This window comes from Mauremys reevesii, linkage group 11 (assembly GCF_016161935.1).
Source record: "Mauremys reevesii isolate NIE-2019 linkage group 11, ASM1616193v1, whole genome shotgun sequence".
NCBI lineage: Eukaryota > Metazoa > Chordata > Testudines > Geoemydidae > Mauremys > Mauremys reevesii.
This window is the reverse complement of record NC_052633.1, coordinates 15117483-15141596: the sequence shown is the minus strand read 5'-3', so window position 1 is coordinate 15141596 and position 24114 is coordinate 15117483. Positions and strand designations below refer to the sequence as shown.

Here is a 24114-nt window from a genome sequence, read left to right as displayed (position 1 = left end):
TGGTTCAGAAGTAGAACCAAAGGTCCCACTGCAAACCTTTCCAAAATTCAGGGCCAGCTCCTCAGCTGGTGTAAATCTGTGTAACTCTCTTGTATTCATTTGAACCTCGATTTATACCGTCGCTATCTGGACTCCAGGTCTAAATCTTTTGCTGGAGCTCTCATCAGCACCAGCTGAAATTCAGATGTGTTTGACCTTTGTTTTAGTGCACTTGGCAAATTAATTAAAAATAACAGTTTATCCTAAATGACGGCCTACAGGTATAGGAAGGTTCTTACATTCTGTTTGAAAACGAAGTTTTTCACCTCGGTCTAAGCTCTCTGCTACTGTGAGGAAAAACAACAGCGCTATTGCAATCAGTCTGTACTCTGGGGAGGATATGATGGAATCTTCTGTGTTAATGGATCAGAGCCCATTTGCAGCCCCACTTTATAAAGTATTGTTGGATAAAAAGTTATAAGATAAGCAGTAGTGATTTCAGGTTTTTTATTGTTACTTATTTGTATATCACTCTGCAGGTGGAGTATATACAAAGACAAAGTCCCGGCCCAGAGGAGTTTACAGTCCTAACCTGCAGTACTGCAAGCAGCTCTGTGAAGTTAATGGAGCTCTGCAAGAGTGCAGAGATCCAGCTGTATGGAGCAGCTTGCAGGATGAGGGCCTAAATTAGACAAATAGACTAGTGACTAATGACAACACACCATGTTTCCAAGGGGTGCAAGGGGAGTAGTGGGCAGATAAGAATAAACAGCCTGTGTAAGCTGCATTATGTGTTTGGGTACTAGGTAATTATGCCTGTTCGTTGTTTGTTGAAAGGGGTGTTACAGTAGTCCAAACGAAAAACAAATGTAATGATGTGTTCAGTATCTGTAGCAAAGGATAGATGCTCTTTTTTTTATTGAATGAGCACATCAGTGGATCTCAAAGTGCCTTAGAAACGAAATTAGAGAGACAAGATGAGTGAGCTTGTATCTTTTATTGGACCAGCTTCTGCTCGTGAAAGAATCAAGCTTTTAACCCACACAGAGCTCTTCTTCAGGTCAGGGGAAGGTACTCTGAATGTCACAGCTACATGCAAGGTGGAACAGATAGTTTAGCATAAGCAGTTAGCACATATTGTAAAGGGACCATTCAAGGGAGAGTGGCCCATTAACCCCTCTGCAGTCATAGGACAAAAAGAGGGTTAGTGGGTTACAGATTGTTGTAATAAGCCATATATCCAGGGTCTCCGTTTAGTCCATGATTTTTAGTGTCTAGTGTAGTAGTGAATTTAAATTCCTAGGCTTGTCTTTTGAAAGTGTGCAGATTTCCTTTGAGGATGAGGACTGATAGGCAACAACTACACAGAGTTAGAAAGGAAGGATCATTATTCTCATTTTACAGATGGGGAAACTGAGGCACAGAGCTGAAATGACTTGCCCAAGGCCACACAGCAGGGTGGTGGCAGAGCCAGGAACAGAATACAGGTTTCTTGAGAACCGGTCCAGGGTTCTACCTACTATGCATTATTCAGCATTATGCTTCACAGGCACACAAAAATAATCTGTGTCAACAGATCATCTGCTCAGTTTACTGAGATAAAGTTATTGCATTATTTGCAAGCAAAACTTTGGCAAGGTTTATTTCATTGTGGTAAGTGAGCAAATCTTGATAAAGGAAGTTTTCATTTTCAAGGTCATAGTGACAGCAGGTCATGAACTCCTTGGGGTGGATCATCAGCTGGTGTACATGGTCACAGCTCTATTTGGAGCTTTACACCAGGTACACTAGCTGAGGATCTGCCCCATTGTGTTAAAAAACAAGAGGACGGGATGGGTTTAAGGGAGGTGGGTGATAAAGTATAGCCTGGCACATTTTTGCAGTCCAGGATTTCCACTGTTCTGATGCAGACAGTTTATCAGTGCAGTAAATATTTGCAAGTGGCAAGAAATAATATGGACTTCATACCGTTTAGGGCATTTAAGAGCATATGTCCAACTCTGGCCTTAGGGGACAGCTTGAAAGTGCTAGTTATTTAAACCAAAAGCCTGTTCACCTGCCATACTAATTTTCTCGTTAATGCCGTCCCGTGACTCAATTTACAGGTTACAGATCTGTCCCTGCTTTAGTTTATATCCTTCTCTAATATCTTGGCCTACCGTTTATAGCTATTCACATAGATATATATTCCCCCTCCCCCAGATCAGACCTTTTAGCATTATTTTGCATCAGCCGTGCATCAGAGTGCCTAGTAGGGCTGTAAGTACTGACTGTGCTCATCTGTCTCCACAGCATCGATTGTTCTGCCAAGCCAGAGTAAATTTAATTAGTTTATTATAAAATTCCTCTGCATCCAGTGGATGGGTAAAATCAATGCAGGCTGGAGCCTTGTTTCCACGAATTCCGCTAATTCCACCCAGTCGAACAGAGAAGTCTCTTGATATTAACTTGCTGCCTAAGTTTTATGAAACCATCCTCTTCAAGGTATAATATTTAAGAGACCAAACCTGTCAACTGCTGGAGACCAAAGCTAAAAATTAATGAGACCAATTGGTATAAAACTGTAATTGACACAGACCTGTGCCGAGAACATGAAACAAAACCACACACACAAACCTACATTAAAAGTACATTGAAGATGTAGTCAAGCACTGAAAAGTTAGGAAACGCCCAAATTAAAGCTGCCTGTGTGGCTTTATTTCAGCCCCTTTTTATATTACAATATTGTCTTTAAGGACGTGATCCCATGCTATGAGGCAGACATCGGACATGGAAGATTTTAGCCCGATAAAGTTTATTTTAGTTTGATAAAGTTATAAGCAACTGAAAACAGGATCTTATCATGGGAAGTGTTGGCCACTGGCTGAGGTATGGCCCAGAATGTCAGTAGGCATAAAATACAGGAAAGCTGACCCCAGTGCCAGGAGCTGCAAAAGAGAAGGCAGTAACGGCAGTAGTGGTGAGATAGTAGCAAGGGAGAAAGAAGAAGCAGGGGATAGATGGGCAAAGGGATGGTGAGGGAGAGAAAAAGAGTCCCGGAGGATGGCCAAATCAAGCCCAGGGAGGATTAAGAAAGAACAATGGCAGCTGTGGATGTGGAACCTGAAATGAATGGGAGAGCTGGTGGCAGTGGTCAAGGGTGGGGGGTGATGTTTTCATCCTCACTTCTAGTATTAAAAAATAACAGGAATCGCAGCAAGCATCCCCTGCATCAACAGGACCTTCAGGAGTAGCAAACCCAGTCAGCTGTTCTACACTTTAGGTTTAACTATGTACCTGGCCAATGTAATGAGTGACATACTAAAGTTAAAGTACAACAGGTCTGCGACCAGTCCCGGGTGGTCTTCTAGTAGGACAACCCAGACCGATAGGAGTTATATGAATCTGAGATCTCAGCCTGATCGTTTCCTTCGGTGCTCTGCTGAGGAAGCAGCACCATGCTCAGCCTCCTATAGGGGTGAGGATACATCTCAGATCATTCTCTCAAGAAGTCTAACTAAGCAGCAGCATGACTGGACCCCAATGGGAACTCTCTCCGGCCCTTCTCAGCCAGCAGGCTAGTTAGTGCAACGTGAGGATTTTGTGAGTGGAGGAGAGTAAAGGGATAGTTGGGAGAATGATCCTTTGGCTTCTGAGAGATTGCAAAATATCAGGCCATGATGTTGTCCTCTGCAATTCTTTTATTTATTTATTTATTTATTTATTTTGCACCATAAAAGGCTGTATCTCCACTGCTCAAGTTTCCCCGAGATGGGAAAATCCTCAGACAGCATAGACAGTTCATAGGCTCCCCAATGTAGGGGCATGGCTGGAGCATGCTGGGCTGCAGCCGTCCCCATCTGACAGATGTCTTTTTGGAGACATTACCAACTGGCTTCCTTTAGAACAGCTCTTAGACGTTTCTACCAGAGCCAGTCTACAAACAGCCCCTTGGTGCAAACCCCACTTGCTGCATTCAGAGAAGGCTGGGCACAGTGGAGGATCTGGGTTATTGTATCTTAAATTACCAATCTTTGGGAAATAGTGATGGGGAAATGGCCTGGGCAGGGACATTATTAAGTGTATATAGTATCAGACACCCTGTGATGTCATCTGAGAATAACTGGAATATATCGGTTTATATTTCTTCACAGGAGCCAGAGAGCCTTCCTGGTTCTTTAACCACAGGACACAGCAGCCTTGAAGCTTTCCCTCTGCTTAAGCAGGTAAGACCTTTTCACTTATTAACTGAGAGTCCCACAGCCCTGTTCTGTTCTGTTCAATATACTGCGCTCATCACCGTAGGTCTGAGCCTGAGTAGCTTCCATTAGTACATGGGTAATGTGACTAACTCCCATCACGTTTGTTCTCATGGTTTCACAGGAAGGGAAAATTTGTGAAAGGAGGCAGCAGAAAACTCCTCATGGCTTCTGGCATATTTTGTTTTACATTGGTTCATTCTTCCTCTCTGCCCCCTCCATTTTATTTTACTTGAAAGGCCTTTGATATCTTGCCGGTGGGAGGTGTCACACCCACTGCAGTCTGAACACTTATCTTCCCTTCTTCAGCCTATCAGCAACCTAGTTTACAGATCTGCAGGAAGAAAACATGCGACATCTTTATTCACAAGGGATACAATACAAAAGAGGGGGCACTGTTACTGCCTATGACACTTGTTTGACCTATCTGGAGTGCCCTATCCAGCGGTAGAGACCAGTCAGACCACAGAAAGGATTTCAATGATTTGGAGAAGGCAGAGCAAGGACAACGGATGTTACCTGATCTCAAGAGTTTAATAACGAGGCTAATTAAATGAGCTGCACTTATTCTCCTTCTTGGAAAAGAAGAAACTTTGAGGCCAGTTTTTAGGATTATGAGGATATATCCTATGCTGCACAATGTTCTGTGGATAAGTAGAGACATTAGATTTCTAGTGCTGCCACCCTACATGACTATCAGTTCAATTTAGATTATGAGCAGAGAGAGGCCTTGTTCACACTCGCAAATGGGATCAAAATCCAAGGGACAGAATATTAAACGTTAGGAAGTGGAAGGGGACTTGGACTGAATGAACAGCCATGTGCACCTGTGCCAAGCAGGTGCAAAGTGCTGCCATTCTGTTTAAGTAGCATTTTGCACCCCCGTTGCCCTTGCTTCGTGCAGGTGTAAATGACGGCATGAGGTGCCTGGCAGCAGAGGAACAGGACCCAGAGTATAGAGGAGTTTGAGATGCCTGAAGAAGGGAACACTTGGGCATGTTGGGAAAAGCAGGAACATAGAATGATCCAAAGCAAGGCTGGGCTAGTTGGTACTTTCCAATGCCTAACACGTCTTGTTTTCCTCAGGAAGGTTAGAAACCCGTGTACTCTAAATCCTTTAAAAAGTCAGAGTAAAAACAGGGAGCCTGATCTTCAGCTAGGAAAAATAGTCATAGTGGCATTTACAGTAGTGAAGTTATGCCCATTGATTCCAGCTGACGACCCAAGCCAGAACACTGGACATCTCTTTGTGAAGTTAAACTTAATAAATTGTTGTAGTAATTAACAAAGAAGAGTTATTCAGGGGTCTGTAGAACAGAGACAGCAAAGGCAAGCTTGGTTTTGCTGAAAGATGATGGGTTGTGTTTTGGCCATCATCTCGATTTTGCCAAATCCAGCGTAAATTGGGTCTTCAGTTGATGGACTATAGGATTATGGAGTATTTTATGTCTTGCAAGTTTTGTCTGCTCACTTGTGACTGAAATAACACTCTCCTACTCCCCATTAAGTAATCCATGCCCTACTTCTCAGACTACCAAGAGAATTAAAGATTAAAAATGGCAAACAACAGCTCCAGCATTAGAAAAATGCAAGTATGGTAGCTGACAATAAAGAGTGAAAACACTTTAATAACATAAGAGCCATTCAATATATATATGGAGAGAGGGAGAGAGAGAGAGAGAGAGGAGCCTACTTGACACAACACCAGACTCAACATTGCAGAACTATATTGAAGAACAGACAGAAACCCAGCCATTTGTTGAACAAAAGGAGCAATCCCCCTTTGCATAGTATTTTTTCTGAATCATTCCCATCCCTTCAAGTTCATAGGTGGCATCAAGGCACAAATTTGGCTCATCTGAGTATTAAGGGATTTATTAAACTGATGCACAAGGAAAAGACAAAATCTCTCTGCATTCCCTGACTCCTCCCTCTGAGCTGCCACAGTAAATGAAGCAATGGCCCCTGACATCCTCTATACCATCCAGTCCTGTCTCCTTTTGTCATAGTCCCTGCTGGAGCTTCCTATGGGGCAGTGCAACTCCACACCTCTCAAGATGCACCTGTGCTTCCCTGGCACAATCTAGCCCTAATGGAGTTGGAGCTTTGTTTTGATATCATCATTTTCTGTGTCCCAGGTTCTAGGAGTCTTTCATTAATATGATGTGGGGAAGATTCTGTGCTACAGCTCCTGAGAGGGGAAGAGGGGAGATGCGTCCTCTGGATTCTGGGTTGCTGCAGAAACTGCAGCTGAAACTGCTCTCAGCATAAGCTCTAATTTCTGACAGTTGCCCCAGGGCTGCCAGTGGGCTGCTCACAACCCAAAATTCCCATAGACTGTGCCGGGGTAAGGGCAGCATATGGCAGCTTACACTGGTCCTACACTGCTCCTGTCCATGGCAATTCTTCCTAGTCCTGGCAGATCCTGTCACTGGAGTAGTTTATAGGGACTGGAATGAAGGCCAGAATCTGCCTATAAGTGTTGGTATTAAAGTAAAGAACAGGCAGGTTTATTTCATGCATCCTTCTTTCATAGCTAATAATCTGCACAAAATAAACTCCAAAAGTGTCCCATCCCAACCTGCACTGGTTCTCATACTAAATCTAAGTATGGCTCTTCAGATACTAATTGATTGCTAGTCTGGAATGTAGAAGAGATATGGCCAGAAATTCATAGCATTCTCATTGAAAAAGATGCCATTAATAGGAGGCCATTTAAATAGTACACAATTGCTTTTCAAAACGTGGAAAGAACAATGCCACAGCACTTACCCTTTTTGCACAGGTCACTGTACCTGTGTTAAAGAAGAAATAATGGAGCTAAGACAATTTATAGCAGCTGAGATCTCATTTATGAAACTATCAGGCCAATTTAATCTCGCTGAACATCTTTTTTGTTATACTTGAAATTGTGCAGTGTTTTAGGTATCTTTTGTTCCTGTAGTAGTTATTATAGTCCTGACAACGGAGACAGCATCCTACAGGCAGGTACTTGAGAAAGCTTGTGGAAAAGAGGCTAAAAACCCAAAGAAAGGATAGTATGTACTTTGATATTGTACAAGGGTAGCCCTGGTGTTGGGTGATAGCAAGATGGGGGAAAACATAGCAAAAGCAGAAACGTAAGTGTCTCTTTAAGGCACAGACTTTTCAGCATGGAGACTCAATGCAGAATCAAGTTCTAGTAAGTAAGGATCAGGGCTTTCCTCAATAGGGAGAGTGAAGGGTTTTAAATATGATGACAACTTACTTACCTAAATGTAGGCCAAGTACCCAACTGCCTGCAAACCATTTCAAGATAACAAGAATTGTAGCACTTTCCAAAGCTATGTCAGGTTGACACTGCTAATGTCTTTGGAAGGGATTATACTTTTATTTATGTATTGCTTATACATGCATATCTTTGTTCCTGTCTTGCTGAGTATTAGAGTCACAGGAACGTTGATGGAAAGGTATTAGCAAAAGTTATTCTGAGTTACAGGCTCCAGAACACCATGCGGCCAAGATGTGTCCAATTCCATCCTTGAGTGAGGGTTTTTATGTATCATATTTTTGTCTGAGTTAGACTGTAAACTCTTTGCACAAGACACATCTCTTTTTCAAGTGTTCTGTAAATTGCCAGTACATGTACAGCCTTTAAGAGAAATAAAACATAACTTTCATTACCGGTCTAGTGGTTTCCCTTCTCCTTGATTGGAGTGATGCGGCTGTCAGAGAGGATTTTATGTCGAGTGGTTAGAGCTGGTTGTCTTGAACTTCAGTGAAATGACGCTGATTCATGACAGCTGTGGATCTGGCTCATAGTATCTATATATATAATAAGTTTTCTTGATTTTTAGGGAAAGAGACTTCTTGAGCCTTATCCCAGTGTGCCTTAGGTTGTACTTGTAAGCATTCAGTGTCTCTGCCACAGCGTGATGGGAGGAGGGGAAATGACATTGAGGGAAGGTGAAAAAAGAGCACAGAACAAAACATAAATTATTACTAAGTTTCTGCTACCAACTTTTTTCATGCATTTCCCACCACCCCAAGTGTCCCCAAACCACCCTAGGGCAAGTTACTGGCAGCAGTACCCCTCTGCCATGTGTTACTTGTATTTATCAGCTAATAACCCATCTGCCACACTTCGAGAAGGAATCACTCATAGTTGTCGAGAGACAGAAAGGAGGAGGAGTACCTATGTCTGCTGATTCTAATAAATAACAACAATAATGATTATAACTCTGCATAGTAAGCTGTCACCATCGTATTCACCAAACTTATTTACAACTGGGAAGCAAGGTTGTTTAGGATAGAATTGTACAGGTAGAGGTGGTACCATTGCTGCAAGTTCTTCAGTAAGTGCCACAGTAGCTGATAGAAAAAAATACGTCCTTGGGTGACGGCGGGGAGGGGGCAGCACTCTCTTAACCCAGTGTAATCAAGAGGGGAATTTGTCCCTGGGTCTTGTAAGAGTTTTCAGCTGGAGGGTGGGGTGAAAAGGTTGTTTGATTGCTGGTGGTGCCTTCAACAACAACAGCTTTTGTCAGAGTTGGCGGTCAGCTGCTGAGCAGTCTGCTCATGGCACTGGGTAGAGAAGCAGCAGAAATTGACTCAGGACTGGTTGACGTATTAGTCTTATCTACTAGGACCTACTGAAGCTGTGGTTTCTTGTTTTGTTTTGTTTTTGCATTCTCGCCGGTGAAGTTCACATAATGCTTCATGGAAATATGATAACCATTTGCGGCATTAATAATGGGGTTTGCACACACAAAAAATACAGTGGTTTAGGATGAAGTTCTGGCTCTGCTGTAGTCAGTGGGAGTTTCCCGCTGACTTCAGTGGGGCCAGGATTTCACCGTTAGTTTTTAGAAGAAATTCTGTCTACTTTCAGGCTTTTACAGCATCAAGAATTGGGTTAGAAACTGATAGAGAAAACAAGGTTATTCAGAAATAATAGTATGAATTTAAGAACAAAATGCACTAATTTTGGAAGGGATACAATGCCTCATGCTTCAGGGCATAAGCCAACCACTAACTGCTAGGAATTAGGAGGTATCTTTGCCTGAAGGCAGGTTATCCTGTAACTGACCACTGCAGGGTTTCTTGCCCTTTTCTCTGAAGCAGCTGTTATTGGTGGATACTGGGCTACTCTAATTGAATATGGCAGTTCCCATGTTACTTTGTTCTTACCAGGAAGCATCATGGTGTAGATGGAAATAATTATTATCTGGAAGCAAAGCAGAAAAAAAAAACCATGGAAAAGAAGTGGTGTTTTTATTCCACTTTTGAAAAAACTTGAAATGGCTTTTTATATTTTATTTTTATATTAAGATATTCATTCAGTAAACCATACAAAGAAATCTATTAGTTGTAGAAAATGCGATGCTCTGGACTAAATCTGAATTTCATAGGGTTAAGCAGGTACATTAGGAAGTACCCCAAATAAATGGGCAGCAGTAGTGAGAGTTGTTATAGGTGTTCTCTTAACCTTCCCCCATGAATACAACATATTAGAAAAACAGATGTCTGAACCATAATGTTCTTTCCAGAATAGTAGATGAAAGGAAGCCCTTCATAGTCATGACAAAAAGTCATAAAACCGTCCCTCTTAAGACCAGTTATTTTCTTCATTGTTAATACCTCCGACACTTTGTTGGTCCCCTCTTCCTATGTAGGAAGATGTGGGTTGGGCCAGTTTATGGTTAAGACAATTTCAGCAACCAGAGAAGGAAAATAAAGGCGGGGCGGGGGGAGGGAGGACATCATTATTCTGTTTCAGCTGATATCTACACCGCTTTCTGCCACACTGACGTTAAGGCAGGTTATTTGCCTGTAATTTTGCTTCTTAACGAGTAATCACATCCCTCCCTAAGAAATTGAACTAGAGGGCTTTGTGTCATTCTTATACGAAAATTGCATGTCTGGATGATGTTCAGCCCTTCCCTGTCCCCTGGCATGATGCAGAAGATCTCGGATAGATTTCATGGTGTCTAGGATCATCTACCCATATAAACCACAGGCCATTCATTTCCTTTCTCGCAAACTGATGTGTGATGTTATTCACTACCCTACTATCAGCTCTCCCTGCAGTACTTCACTACCAAAACCTTCTCTCGTTTGCCCCCATTCCTCCTTTTTTTTTAAAATGATTGAGCCCATCTTTTTCTGGGGATAAATATTTGTTTGTTTTTTACAAATATTGCCTGACTTCGTTTAAGCCACTTATACAAACAGACTGCCTTTACTTTGTTCTGTGTGATATTAATTAAAACAAAACCAAAAAGTAGTCCACCAGATTAATCACGGTGAATCAGAAAACTGGCTGCTATGAACCTTTCCCCATATTTTTTTATTATCCCTTATGATTTATTGCTGCAATAGTTTTATTATTATTATTTGAATTGTGGTAGTGCCTAGGAACCTCAGCCATTCAACAGGACCCCACTGTGCCAGCTGTTGTACAAACACAGAACAAAAAGACAGTCCCTGCTCCAAGGAGCTTACAGTGGAAGTATAAGGCAAGAGACAGCAGGTGGCAATAGAGAGACCAATGGGCCAGCTCATGTCTAGTATACCTGCTTCGGCTTAAATTGAGTTACCTCAGGGATTAGTTAAGTCTAATGTCGCAATGAGCCAATTATTATCACAGCTCCAGAATTTTGCATATTGACCAGATACATTAATAACTAACCTAAAGAGTGACCCAAAATTTGAATCAAAATGATTTTTTTGAGATTCAGCATATTCGGTGAACTCATTTCCACTAGAAATGAAGGTACCAAAAGGGGCCAAAAAAGGCTGCTGTTCTGCTATTTTTGGCTTGAACAAAACATGACAGTAATGGTAAGGTCATGAGAAAATCTCAACAGAATGAGCCTTTCAACCTGCTTTCCAGCTCAAAGATGTTCAGGTAAATCTGTGCCTCTTGCAGATAAGCATCTGTACTGTTGAATGCCTGAGTCTACAGCTTGGATTCAAATCCAGTTTGAATTTATCCCAGCACTAGAGACTATGGTGCAAAACATTAAAAACATGACTGCAGTATTTGTGGGCAGATAGTTTTTGACTCCTTGTATGTGCAAAAACGTATATATCTTAGAGTGTGGATCAAACAAGAGAATCAAACCACCATTAATAAGACTCGCTTTAAGGTGTCCAAAAACTTTGAAAACTTTTTATATAATTGTGGTGAAGGAGTGGCAAAAGGGAAAGTTCCATAGAGACAGTGCAAAAGGAGCAAACCAGTGGGTCTTGATCTAAGGAACAATCAAGAACCCTCTCAAACCTGAAATAAAAATCATTCTTACTGCTTTGTATTACAGTAGCATCTAGAGGCCTCAGCTGAATTGGCAGCCCTAACACACACTGTAAGAGGCAGCCCCTCCCCCAAAGAGCTTACCATCTAAAGAGACAAGACAGACAAAGTAAACATTATTATCTGCATTTCCTCAAATGGGGAACTGAGGCATAAGGAGACTTGGGGCTTATCTACTTGAATGTTTAGTTGGCAGCAAGCTTGGGTGTAAATCTACCCTGCACAAGCCTCCCGTGCTTTAGCTGTCCGTGTGCACCCTGCTGATGTGCATTAACAGTTCATTAATGCACTTTGATCTAGGCCTGTTTCAAAGACGACTAGATCAAAGTGCATTAACAGTTTCAGCAGGGTCCACATGGAAGGTTAGTGGGGGTAGATTCACACCCCAGCTTGCAGTTCGTGCAGACAAGCTTTCAGTGATTTGCTGAAGGTGGCACAGCAGGTTAGTAGAAGAACCCAGATCTCCTCAGTCCTGCTGCAGGGCTTTAACTATAACTTTATCCTTCCTTTTCTAAAGAGTGTATATATTGTATGGATGAATACAGTAAATCTACAGTGACGTAAGTGGGAGGAACACCTTGCAAAACCTTCCATTTAAAAGTGACAATCTTGAAATCAGTTTAATTGGTGCAGGGCTTTCAGCAGAGGATGAAAATACTCAGTTGTCTGACTAACAAATTTATTTTAGCATGAGCTTTCGTGAGCTACAGCTCACTTCTTCGGATGCATAGAATGGAACACACAGACAGGAGATATTTATACAAACAGAGAACATGAAAAGGTGGAAGTATGCATAACAACATGTTCTCTGTATGTATAAATATCTCCTGTCTGTGTGTTCCATTCTATGCATCCGAAGAAGTGAGCTGTAGCTCACAAAAGCTCATGCTAAAATAAATTTGTTAGTCTTTAAGGTGCCACAAGTACTCCTGTTCTTTTTGTGGATACAGACTAACACGGCTGCTACTCTGAAACCTATCAGTTGTCTGAGAATCCTTTGGCCAATTTTGGTCAATTACATCCGGCTGACGCCTAACAGAAGAAGGCAAATTACCAACAAATCAGAATCTCAACCATCTGGAGATAACAAAGGGGAAACCTCTTTAGACACGGTACCTCATAATTGCTAATGCCCTTAATCTCCTGGAAAATCCATGGCTAAGAAAAATAGAGTGGAGGTTTTTTCCTTGACCACAAGAGAGAAGAGAACTTTGTCTTTAAACATGCTGAGGCCCTGGGAGATTGTAAAATTCTCCTACCTATCGTTAACCTAATAAGGGCCTGATCCAATGATCATTGAAGTCAATAGGAAAACTCCCATTGATTTCAGTGGGCATTGGGTCAAGTTTTGATTATGATGATAGGGCCCAATTTTGAACCCAAGTGATATCTGGGTGTAAAGCCTTTAGAAGTCAACGGAAATAACACCTATGTGTAGCTGAGGGCAAAATTGGGCCCATACTGTAGTTACAAGTAGTAACCTGGTTCCAGATTCTAAGCTGGTGTAAATCAGGGTAGCTCTATTGTCTTCACTGGATCTGCATTGATTTACACCAGTGGAAAATCTGGCCCCAGAGTTTACTACATTCCAAGAAGACTGACGGTGGAAGTGTTAAAAATTGTCTCTTAGCTGCATAATTTATAATCTTGCCTAATTTAAAGGGTTCCCATTATTTTGTAGACCATCAGAGTGTAAATTTAAAAAAAAAGTTCACTAATAAATACTGTACTTTCAGTTTAAAAAACAAACAAACAAACAAACAAAAAACCCCAACACAGAAAAAATATCAAATAGAATAGAAACCAGAATGCATCATACCTATGACATAGCTATTGCATCACCAAAAACATACGTGTGCCGTTCTGACTGGCTGTCAGATTTGAGAACACCATTAGCATGAGCAATAGCCCTTTTGTTTTCAGATCAGATCCTCCATGGAATGTGCGTGTCTGTGTATATGCCTCGTAAATGGAATATTGTGTGACAGTATTGGATGAAAGCTGTTCTGTCAGCTAAATATTTTCCAAAAGAAGGTATTCAGCAAAATAAATCTGTCTCGGCATTTCTACTGCCTGTTACTGCAGAATGTTTTGGAGCTTATGAAAATACTGCAATGCAGCAAGTGTACTATCACTGGCTTTTCCTTAAAGGTTAAAAGTGAATTTTTGTTGGTGGTGTTTGTTTTTTTCTCTACAAGCATGTGGGTGGCATTTTAATCAAGTTCTCATGGTAACCAACATAATTTAAAAGTGCTGGATCCAACAGAAAATTGGTCTTTTTCAATATGTTTAAAGCGGGTGTTAAGTCAGTGTTGTCATTTATTTCAAGTGTCTCTGGTACAGAGATGATAAGAAAAGGAAAATGGGATAAAGTGTTACTGAATGCAGAAAATCTTGATGATCTGTTCACCAGGTCTTATTGTCACATTTTTTTAAAGAGCGTGTGGTTAAAAATAAAACGATGTGCTACTTAAGTCTTTTCTTCTCGATGGATTCTGGCACTACAGGTACAGCATACAGTAGGTCATGTCATGTCTTTTAATTGCTAGAACAGGCAACTTTATGCAAAGGTATTTGTGTTCGCTACTTGAGAATATGGGCATTCATCAAAACTAATATGTAAATGCTTGGAACCGGAGAACCCTACTTTAGAGTATCTTTTTATTATTTTATTTTTTTTTATTTTTTTGTTGTTTATAAACAGACGCACACAGAAGCAAATTGTTGTGAGCTGTTAAAAAAAACAACACAAGAATTGGAGTATGCGGCACATAATATAAATGTGTTAAATGTCATTCTGTGCTCTATACTTAGAGGGAAGGGGTTAAACACTGATGTTAAACATGTTAGTTATTCTGCAGTGAAAACCCACCCTTTTGGACAAAGCCTACATTTTCAGAAAATGACCACAAATGGGATTTACAAAGATATTAGAATAGAACAGGGGTAGGCAACCTATGGCACATGTGCCAAAGGTGGCATGCAAGCTGATTTTCAGTGGCATTCACACTGCCCAGATCCTGGCCACCAGTCCGGGGGGCTCTGCATTTTAATTTAATTTTAAATGAAGCTTCTTAAACATTTTAAAAACCTTATTTACTTTACATACAACAATAGTTTAGTTCTATATTATAGACTTATAGACAGAGACCTTCTAACAACGTTTAAATGTATTACTGGCACGCGAAACCTTAAATTAGCGTGAATAAATGAAGACTTGGCACAGCACTTCTGAAAGGTTGCCGACCCCTGGGATAGAAGATGTGGAAGAATACAGCTGGTTAGGGAATGGGGAGGGACAACACCCGTCTTGAATTCAAGGAATATAGCTCCCCACACCTGCTTGGGCTCCTGCATAGCAAAGACATCACTTTTCTCTGTGCAGCAAGACCCCAGATCCATTACCACGGGTAATCCATTATCATGGGTCATCTGCTTGTGGCTCATAAGGCAGAACCAGATCTGTCAGTCACTGGCAAGGGAGGAGAGATCCAACCCTCCTGAAAACCTCCACCTGTTCTGTTCCGCCTCTGCAGCGACGCATGGGCTTTTTAGACCCTTAACTAACTGCTGTTTTTTAACAAAATTTTAAATGGGAATTCCCCTGTCCCCACTCACCTGTTTCAGTTTTCTCCTTAGCCGTCAGTTTGTGCCTTGTGGGGGGATACCATCCCCATTGATCTGCAGAGATGGGCACTTAGCAAATAATAAAAATACTGAAGCACTTGTCATGCATATTGTACAGTAGTTCTTTACTAGAGACCTTTGTGCATCCAAGGTGTGGTGTCTTGTGTCACTGGAAAGAATCCCTCTATAAAAACTAGCTAGTTGGGCACTTTTTCTTTGTGATGGAAACGGAAAATATTTCTTTTGCATTTAGGAAGCTGCAACTGGGCCTGCACTCAATAACACTGTGGCCATGGCTGTGCGGCATGTCTACTTTTAAAGTCTGTACAGCCAGCCTTACAGCCTTCAAAGCAAAAGCATTTGGATGGTTGACATATGAAGCCCAACTCTGTCTTTTATGACTTCGCAAGAAACCTCAATCCCCTAATAAAACAGATGTTTTATGTCAAGTCTGGAAGGTGTGGGTTTTACGTTTTTGGTTACCCTGAGCTTGGCAGAGGACTTTCATTTCTTTACCTGAAACGTGTGTCAATTCCCATTCTACCCAATGAAAATCTCCATAAATTGCTCTGAACCAAAAGAAGCCTGAAATGTGATGATGGCTGAAGAGTTCTGGCCCACCTGCATCAAATGAGGTGACTTTTTAAAGGAATAATAAGGAATCACTTCAAGACAAAACTTCTAGCTCTTGGAACCTTTTCACAGAACTCTCACAAAGCACCAATTTAAATCCTAAACCCGAATTGGAAATGCTCAGCTTGCATGGAATGAACTTTGATGTCCACACGGCTTCAGAAACAGGAGCTTTACATTTTCATTCGCCCTTATGTTTAGTGCTATACATTATATAGTTTGAATCGTCCTACCTGAGAAACAGCTATGGAGACCACATATGTGTATATGTACTTTCCCTCATTCTGAATGGGGTAGCGATATGCTTAGTGTAGTGTTCCACACAAGGCCATGATAGAAAAATGTCCTGCCACCCTCCAGCTCTGTTTCCTCTGAAAACCTCCCCAAGCTTAAACTTAGGCTAAGATAATACCAAAAACAGGTATGGAAGCAGTAAGACGAATTTTGCACTGTCTGTAAATTGGGCAGAAAATCGTGATGCTCGTCTCTCTCACCAACAGAAGTTGGTCCAGCAAAAGATATTGCCTCACCCCCCTTGTCTCTCTAACATCCCGGGACCAACATGGCTGCAACTTGCTCCTCTCCAGAACAGCAACCCATAATTCAGATGGTGCAAGCTCATAGTAAAACAGGGCCATACGCTCAGGAAAATAATTGTGCTGATGTGTTAGCCCAAAAAGAAGCCTGTGGTGGGATTCTATGGAAAGAACCCAGGCAAATAAATCCCATGGCAAATTCAAATTTAACCCCAATAGGAGCAGCAAAAGAGGAATTCAACACAAGGGTACCAAATCTAAAAGCTTTGCAGGCAAAGAATCAGAAAATAATGAAAATCATCAGATAGTTGGTAAAGAATTGTTAATAAGCAAATTAACATACTGCAGGTTTGTTTTCTTTTCAGGCATTTCATTAGATATTCAAGCTGCAGAAAGTCTATTATGAAATTCATGCAGTGATTCGCCTTCCTGTTGTTTTATGTTAGCCGCCAAAGTAACTTCTGCCTGGCCTGGGTGCATATTTCTTTCTCACAGCCACATAGTATCCCTGAATGATTTTTCCCCGTCTTGAAATTCTGGTGGCAGCATATTCCATAAGGCTCTGTCTGCAGTTAATTGTAAAATCTTAACCAAATCCTCTTTATCTAACTGGAACAACTTCACTACTGTTTCTAAATGTGCTGCATTGGAGCCACTGGATCTCCTTTTTTTCACTGGCCCTACCATTTTTGCAATGGCTTCTGAGGTTTTTACATTTGTCACAATGACTATTGGAGAGACATGATTACTGGATTTTACTGGTTTCACATTAGAAATTGATTCTTTCTTCTCCTTCATGGTTATATTGGGGAGTCTGGGTATCTTTTCCTCTAGAGGAATTGGAGTCTCCCAAGTCTGGGCAATTTTAACAGTAGATAATTTAGGTGTAGGGTTTTGCCGTAACCCTTTACATTTTCTTTTGGCTGGGATAGATGCCTGTACCTTAGGACAGTCTGGCATTGGCATGGGTTTCTGTGGAGATTCTGGTTTTGGCTCTAAAGTGGCTTGGGGTACAGTGGGCATATCAGATTAAAAATGAATTATGCCACTTGTTGTTATTCCTTCTGACTTAATTGATTTAGGGAGAGCAAAAATACTTGCTGGAATTTCAGGTTGGCAAAGACTTTCGTCTCCTGAGAGCTACTGATATTTAAGATTGCCTTCTTACAGGCCTTCACAGCAACTTCTGTAGTTTCCTGAGTTTCTTGTAACAAACGGCACAATTGCGGATGGGTTTGTGACATGGCTGGCTTACTTATTCTTTGTCCCTCTTTCTTCTCACTCTCACAACAGCTACTCATTGCTGCTCATTTCATTTCTTGTCTTAAACCGGCAATATTTAATTTCTTACCAAAACTTCCATCAAGACAGTCTATGACTTGCTTTTTCCCTGCTTCACTACTGTCAGCTTCTTTAAATTTCCCATTCTCTTCCCCCGAATTTTCTGTGTCTGTGTCTGATACTTCTCTATTCCTAACCCTCCAGATTGTTCTTGTTTGAGTTTAGCTCTCAATCTAGTAAGTGGGGGTGAGATTCGACCTCCACTTGTGGGTAGTTCTTCCCCGGGTCCCACCATAGCTACTGGAATATCTGGAATTATATTTACAACATACACATGTGGCAACTCCATCTCCATACAATTATCCTCCTCATCTACCTGAGGTATCCGCTTATTCTCACCTTCAGTGTCTATTACCTGACAATACATATTCTCCAGAATGTCACAAGTTTGTTCTAATGCCTGTGTTCTCTGAGCTAGCTCTGCTATTCTCACTTCTTGCCCAAATGAACGTCCCTGCCCCATTGCTCTGTCGCTCCACATCAGAATTTCCTAACAAGCCTTTTGTAATTGTTACTTGTTGTAGCTTAGGTCTCTTGCCAAACTGTCCTTTGATCAAGGAGTATGGAATTTACCTCTCTTGTCCTGCTAAGCTGTTCTCTCAATGTGTTATTAGTTTCCTGCTCTCTGGACAAGACTTGTCTCGCCTCTTCCAGTTGCTCAACCTTCCTCTTAAATCTTCTCCCCAGGATATTACATGCCATGTATACGCGATCCATGGCTATTCCTTTCATCTCTTGAGATTTTTTCCTTTACTTTTTCCTTCTCAAAGAAGGAACACATTAAATTCCAAGGATCTCTATGGGCCCACAGGATGCCACTGCTTGGTCTTCTAGCTAATCCTCCCCCATGGGTTTTGATGTAGTCTCGCACAAAGGCCTCCAGGGACGTTTGTGGGTCTGTTAAAACACTTCTGAATGGATAATTTATTCTGTTCCATACTTTCCTTAGAAAAATAATAGAAGGCATCCCTGACTTGCCCCCGATAAATATCTTATAGTGATTTCTCGATTTGAGAAGGGTTTATGGTGCTTACTTCTCCTTCAGCTGTTTTACAGCTGGAGTATACCAAGAGGAGGGGCAGTGACCACGGTAACCCCCCAAAGCTTTCTTTGATCCTCCGTCAGTGGCGCAGTCCAGAGAAGTCTAAAATTCGGGGAGCTTATTAACAAATTTGGGGAGCTTATTACTGACAGATGATGGTGAACCATCTGACTCACTCTGCCATGCCTGATAGGGTTTCTACCTGTATGTGAGTGCTCGGATCCTTTTACACAATTGCATTCGTCCTGTTTCTTTCCCCTGAGCTCAATTCTTACAACATCACACAGACACACAAACAAAACAACATAAAATGCAAGCGAAAGCAGGAACTCTCCCTTTTAGTGCATTATAACTTTTGACCTATATATATATATATATTTTCCCTTCAGACCTTTGTTTCTTATCGGTTTCATGTGTTCTCTATGGTCCGGCTGTCGGGCACCAAGTCTGTAGCCTTTTATTCTATTTAATGTTAATCATACTTTAGTGAGTTCAGCTCTGGCAGCTACAGTCTCAAGTTCAACAGAGTTATCTCTGTTTGTTCTGGCTCTAGCGTTAATAGGAACACATAAAACCATGAGCAAACAACACACACAATTATCAGAGTATCTATTCGTAGTAGTTTTATTAAAGTTACCGAGAAAGCTATAAATGTCACAGCATATACAATTCCTAAAGCTAAATACAATGTACCAGTTATAGCTACAGACATACTCACATCCTCCTAGATGGTGTTAAAGTCTGTTTGCCCTCTTATGGATTGATCATCAATATGGGAGTGGTTCCTGCTGGAGTTCCCCCCCCCCCCCCCAGAAGCTCAATTTTCCTGTTCTGGGCACCCTTTTTTATACTGTGAGTCTGTCAATACCTACATTCTGTGCATGTACTCAAAAGTGTCAGCCCTCTCTTTCTTATTGGTTTGTGTCCCCTGGAAACACAAGAAACCCTGAATTTTATAGGCCGGGTAGGTTCTTATGAACATTGACGTACCACCTTTATCCTGCAGTTAGGGCACGTGTTAGAGACAATATTTGTTGTTACCGTATTTTATAATTTAAATTTAATCTTTCCAGATATACTTTCACAATATTACTGGTTGGTACCTCTTTCCCATCGGGTTATTTCTCGGTTATTGACATGTGCCATAATTTCTTGTCTCCAAGGCCTAAAATAACTAAGCTAAAGTCTTGCAGGCCTCACCCTACAGATTTTTGCATTTCAGCTTGTGTTACTTATGTCTATTACATCGTTTTTCTAAATACTGATCAATGTTATACTTTTATAATTCTACGAATCAACTCTGATAAACATATTGATTGATCATAACATCACACAATAAATGAATACTAAACTAAAATCATTGGCTATGGGGAAGAGAGGGAGTTGGCTGCTGTAGCAGCTGGAGGGGATGCAGCCTGTGATTGCTCTGTGTAGGACAGGGTAGAGGTGAATCACATTTTCCTCCCTGTGAAAGGAGCATAGACATCCCAAAGCACCCAGCTTCACAAGGGGCTTTGTACCTAGCTAGTCCTCAGCAGAACAGTTCCTCCAGCAGAAGGCAATGGGAGGGGAAAGGAGCCGGAGCACCTGTCCCAACCATCCATCAGCCAGCAGGGAGCAGATTCAGCCAAGGTGCCTAGGTCTGGGCAGAGAAGAGCAAAAGTGTCCCAACACTCCACAATCCAGAGGGAACTATTATCTACGAGCCTTTCATCAGAAATGAGGGGAAGGTCAAGGTTTGAGCAACACAGGACCTTCTAGAGAAAGGAGGAGGAGATATCACAGTGAATACTGTGTGCCCTACTCTATTGGTTAGGAAAGAACTCCAGCGTGAGCAAAGATCAAGCCTGAGGGACTCAGTTACGGTTGGGCCCAGACAAGTGAAGTATTACCCAGACTGAAGAGTTGTCAGGCCTGCTACTGTTATCAGAGCTCCAGTGCAAAGCAGAGGCTGCATATCATCCATCTGAGATTTGCAGGTAGGGGTGCACCTGCTTTTTTATCCTTGTGGGATTCTCATGCACGTTAATGAACTTCCACGTGAAGAGAAAATTTAAAGACTGGGCCTCTTCCGAGAGGAGAGGAGTAAGAGGTCATAAGATAAAGATATAAAAATGGTAGATGGGAAACTTCTAATTGCCCTTTCTCACAATACAAGGAAAAGGAGGCATTCAGTGAAACTGAAAGACAGAATATTTAAAACTGCTCACAGTGGTACAGCGCATCGGCTGGGTCACCTCTGCTGAGAGCCTGCTATGGAATCTTGGTCACTATTTAAAACATTCCCCTGGACTTGAACCAATGCATCCCTGGAAGGTGGATCAGGTCCTGAGTATAAACATGAAAAAATTCATGGGCATTCATCTTGATCTTCCACCTCTAATGCAGAAGAAGTCTTCCTAGAGTTCTTTACACCTTCCATTTCACATCATACTGATAGACTCTGGTCTGCAGTATAACTTCCAGAGCACTGCTAGTAGTCACCATGGTTCCAAAGATCTTGTTGGAATGTGGCAAAACATTTACCTTCTATAATTATCCATGAAATAAAAATACTGTATCTCTCTCTTTCATTCTGCCTTTTCATGCTTTTCCTAACACACTCGTCTATTCAAATACTTTCCATGAACTTAACATTGCTTTGTAAGTGGCCCAATAGCCCCACCTATTTTTAAGGTTCCTTGACACTTCCTATTAGAAGACCCTGTTTTCAGTTGCTTATAAATTTGCCCAACTTTAAGTGTTTGGGCTCAAATTTTCCATACCAGTGTCTGCCTCAGATTGATTTTTTTTTAATTTCATCAAAAACAATCCAGCTGTTTCTGAGAACGAGGCTAGGGGAAACTGTCACTGAGGAGGGGGAGACTGGGTCTGGTTGGGGGAGAGGGGAGTAAAGACTAGGACCAGAAGCTGATGAGGAAAACAGGGAGGGGACTGGGAGCAAGTTAGTTTGTGGGGGAGCACTGAGATGGATGAGGCACCAGGGGTCGGAGTGTGGGGGGAGATCTAACAAGGAGCTGGTTGCAGGGGGAGAACTTGGACGGGCTGGGTAAAAAGATTGGGACAAGGAACCAGGGAAAGGATGGGGGAGCCTGGGAGGTGAGGGGAGGGAGACACAGCTTAGACAGGGGACAGGAAATGGGAACTGGGACAGGCAGGACAAGGAGACTGGAAGTGGGTGCAGGGAGGGGGGAAAGCACTGGGAGTTGGGAGGGAGGGAGGTTAGGACTTGGACAGCAGACCTAGGTGTGTATACTAGGAGTAGCTGGGCAAGGAGATTGGGACTGTGATGAGAAGCCTGAGGAGTGGAGACTGGGACTAGTTACGCAACGAGAGTGGGATTGGGGCAAGGAGGTAGAGAGATGGGGAAGAGACAGGACTAGAACAGGGACAGGTTTGATGGCAGGGCGCAGAATGGGTCAGGCTTGAGGAAGATGGGAAGAAGAGTCTGTGCCCACTAGAGCGCATTCCCCTCCAGAGCCACGCTCGGCACCCAAGATCCCCAAGTCCCACCATTCCTCTGCTGTCAGCGAATATCTGTGAAACACACCAGCGAAATGTGTCCCTCCCTCCCCAATGCTCGTCCACAGTGAGGATGGCAGCCTACTATTGTTATCATTTACACCAGTGTCTCAGTTAGCAGAGATCTGTGTGGTGGATCTACAGATTCCAACCCTTCTGATGACATGTGTGGGCATCATATGATAACACATGATGGAATTGTTCTGTTTTTTCAGTTTGCTTTTTTCATAGAAAATTACACACCACAAATAACAATGCCTCAAATTGTGCCCTGCCTCAAATTGTGTGTCCAGAAAAGGCAGGGCACACAATGAGTGACCAGCTGTGAAAAGTTTGGTCCAAATGACTTCCCAGTACCACACAGGCAACCTTCATTCTGGCATTTCCTAATTTTTGAGCACTTGACTTTGAACCTTAATAATGTACTTTTATTGTTCATAGATTATTATTATATTAATTATAATCTATGAACAATAAAAGTACATTATTAAGGTTCAAAGTCAAGTGCTCAAAAGTTAGGAAATGCCAGAATGAAGGTTGCCTGTGTGGTACTGGGAAGTAATTTAGACCAAACTTTTCACAGCTGGTCACTCATTGTGTGCCCTGCCTTTTCTGGACACACAATTTGAGTCCCTGGTTTGCAAAACTGAGCACTCACAGCTGCAGGTGAAGTCAATAGGAACTGTGCTTAAACTTTCGAAGTGCCATATAATGCTAAATACTCTGAAAAATCAAGGCCTAGGTGTCTTACATTGGGTACCCAAAATTAGTGGATATTTTGACGTTAATCTTTCCATGCCTCAGCTCCTCACATGTTGATAGTATCAGCCTCCCATCTCACATGGGTGTTGTGAAGATAAATTATTTAGTGTTTGTGAAGCACTCAGATATTATAGTTGTAAGCATCCTAGAAAAGCCCGTGAGGAAATTAATCGTTCTTTCTGCAGGATTTGGAAAGTGTGAAGGAAGTAAGGCCTGGGGCCAAACAAGGAAAAATGATGAGAGAACAAAATATTGAATAGCTGCTCATTAAGTGAACACTGTTCACCGATGCACTGAATGAGACAGGGGGCTCTGTGGGGAAAAGCGTATGTGACCACGCAATAAAAGACTGCATCATAATACATGCTATTACTCCTGAGGGGAGTCTGTGCCAAAAAATAAAAAATTCTGCACACACTATTTTAAAATTCTGCAGATTTTATTTGTCAGATAAATGTAGAGGCTCCAACATGGCACTGGGGAGCACAGGCCACTGGCTGCACAGAGGTGCAGCTCCCCACCCCCTGCCCCCAGCACACAGACTCAGCGGTGAGGCTGCACCCAACCCTGACACAGCGCAAGGACTGGGCCTGCCCCAGAACACCCCAGGGCCCTGCCCCTCCCCCCGTGCTAAGTGCACCAGGTGTGGGCAGGCAGGCTCAGCAAGGCAGGATCCAAGTATGGAGGGGCTTAGTGTGGGGGGATCCAGGTGTGGGTTGAGAGGGTTCTGTGTGGGGCAATCTGGGTGCAGGCAGCTCAGTGGTGGATCCAGGTGCGGGGGGGAGATCTGGATGCACAGAGGCTTGTTGGGGGATTTTGGGTCCAACAGTAATGGGACTCAGCAGGGGGGTCCATGTGAAGGTGGTTGGGGCTCAGCAGGGGGGCTGGGTGTCAGGGGATAGAGCTTGGTAGGGGGATCTGGGTGTTGGGGTTTCAGTGGGTAGTCCAGATGCTGGGGGAATGGTGCTTGGTGGGGTGGGGATCCAGGTGTGGGTGGCTTGTGAGGGTGGTCCAGGTGCAGGTGTAGTGGGGCTCATTGAGGGGGTCCTGAGTGCAGGGGGGCAGTGAGGCTTGGTGGGAGGGTTTGGATATGCGGGGTCTGGATGCATGGGAATTGGGTGGATGAGGGAGCAGTTCCCT

The 24114-nt window shown here is 42.4% G+C and overlaps 1 protein-coding gene across 7 annotated transcripts in view; it reads left to right on the top strand.

Annotated features, from left to right (window-relative positions):
• MAP2 (microtubule associated protein 2) overlaps positions 1-24114 on the top strand; it is a 260078-nt gene that overhangs the window by 119205 nt on the left and 116759 nt on the right. For all 7 annotated transcript variants that reach the window (XM_039493838.1, XM_039493840.1, XM_039493845.1 and 4 more), the window contains one exon: positions 4113-4184. The gene's annotated coding sequence lies outside the window, so the exon portion shown is untranslated. The remainder of the gene's footprint in view (positions 1-4112; positions 4185-24114) is intronic.